Raw genomic sequence first — 2,188 nt, 5'->3', positions numbered from 1 at the left:
TTCATCTTCCCCATGTCTTCCTACTACCCCTACGGTAATGCCTGGAAGACCCGTAACCCGTGGTAGACCCCAGATCCTCCCAAAGAATCCTTGTGTCAGATTCGGGACCGTAACAGGTTTGCCATTGGTTCAGCCGCCTTGGTGTCTTTGGCTCTCTTTGGTGCCTTTGTGAGCCGTGCTGAAATTTTCACACTGGATGTTTTGACACCTTAAGTCTTCACTGGGTTGATTGTGGGTGCAATGCTTCCATACTGGTTCTCCGCTGTGACCATGAAGAGTGCGGGAAATGCATTTCTTATTCTCTGGAATTTCACTTCCCTTTCTAAGACACTAGAGAAGCTACAGGAAAGAAGGAGAAGTGAGCTAAAACTAATGGCGTCCGAAGATTCTATGCAGCAGAAATTGCAAGAGCTACAGAAACAGCTAGGGAAGAAACAGACTTTTGAAGAAGTCGTGTCTTTGATCCAATCCATTCTTCTTGAAACCTATTCTTCTACTTCTCCGTAACTTCATAAATTCATTTATTCTGTAATTTGTCGGGCAACAACGATCTTGCAAACTAGATGTACACCAATGGGATTATGGCATGCAGGTTTGAGGCTTTTTGAAGATGCAGAACGCATTGTTGCTGAGTCTTCACAAAAGGAGCACTTGGGAGCATGCATTGCTAGGGCTCTTGAACATTTAGATGAGGCAGAGAATGGACACCAGGCCTCAGACTCCACACCAAATACTCTGCACAGAGATTATATATTTCTGTTTGAAGGACATTTAATAGTTGGACTTGAGCCCCGGCCACCTGGATGGCTCGTGGTACATAATTTACTTACAACTCTTGCTACCACACAAGAGCAGGTTAGTGCTGCTGAGTCTTCTCAATCCCATGGGGAGACTAATAGAACAAACGATTTTGGTCCCGATGCTACTTCTGCAATGTTGGAAGAGTTGGTAAAAACTATGCAAGAAATCAGTGGTTTGCAGGACATTCATTCTGTCATTAAAGCTTCACTACAGGAAATTGGTGCTAGACCAAAGAAGCCACCTCCAACCTCAAAAGAGATGGTTGCAAGGCTTCCAGTCATCACAATCATACCTGAAATCTGGGTGATGCTAGGGAGAGAGACAGAATGTGCACTTTGCAGGGAGAACTTGGTTATAGATGACAAGATGCAGGAGTTGCCTTGCAAGAATTTATTTCCAATGGCTGGATGAGTATAATTCGTGCTCGATCTGCAGGCATGAGCTACAAACAGAAAACCATGCATATGAGAGTTGGAAAGAACGCGAAAATGAGGCTGAAGAAGAAAGGAAAGGAGCAAAAAATGCACTCCGAGGTGGAGAATATATGTTGAATACTATTGGTGCTTCTACCACAGTATAGTACTTGGATAAAAAAAAATTGTTAATTTTCAGAGGAAACTTTCTGCCAACTGGGGGAGCTAGTGGAGGGTTTCAAATACCACAATCTCTCTGTCCAGGGTGTTACATTGCAGCGCTTACACCACTTATGTCATCCTGTGGGTTGACGCGGATGCCACAGATGCTACTTGGGGAGATATGGCAACATTTTGGCAAGCATCCCGATCTTCAAGCTTGAGGACAAGCTCTTTCTCTAAGAGGGGTGTAATGTTATGAACTCAATAGCAGGCCGAATCATGCAAAGATATCATGGTTGAGTCAATTACTTTGGCTGAGTCAGTTTCTTAGTTATTAAGTTACTTACATGTTAAGTTACTTATTCAGTAAGTTAAGTCAATTACTTAGTCATTAAGTTTATTTACTTTAAATTTCGCAGAGGGGCAATCTATAATTTTCTATTGAACCTTATTGACGTGATCCCTGTTTAGGGGTGTAAGGAATGGAAAAGAGACAAGTCTGAATTTAGATTAAACAGAGGGTTTTGAGTTCTCCTATATGAGCTCGGGGATATGCTTTCTCCTTAACGAACCTAGGGTTTTGTTACGGTCCTGGATCTGACACAAGGATTCTTTGGGAGGATTTGGGGTCTGCCACGAGTTACGGGTCTTCCAGGCATTACCGTAGGGGTAGTAGGAAGACATGGGGAAGATGAAAACAAAAGATCAAGCCTAAGGGAAGCTTGAAAACCCTAGAGCTCGTGAGGAGAACTCTCAGCCTCTCTTCGCTAGATTTAACCTAATTCTTAATACTTCAATCCTCCATTTTCTCA

The 2,188-nt window shown here is 43.0% G+C and overlaps 1 pseudogene; it reads left to right on the top strand.

The window, feature by feature from the left end:
- The first annotated feature begins 372 nt into the window (after window positions 1–372).
- LOC137963152 (E3 ubiquitin-protein ligase AIP2-like) lies at window positions 373–1,904 on the top strand (annotated as a pseudogene).
- The last annotated feature ends 284 nt before the right edge of the window (window positions 1,905–2,188 follow it).

The sequence above is a fragment of the Aristolochia californica genome, unplaced genomic scaffold (genome assembly GCF_029961685.1).
Source record: "Aristolochia californica isolate CCGP_79_NKW_82.1479 unplaced genomic scaffold, dmAriCali1.0.hap1 SCAF_4, whole genome shotgun sequence".
NCBI lineage: Eukaryota > Viridiplantae > Streptophyta > Magnoliopsida > Piperales > Aristolochiaceae > Aristolochia > Aristolochia californica.
Note: the sequence above shows the minus strand (reverse complement) of the source record. Positions and strands in the feature narration are given on the sequence as shown.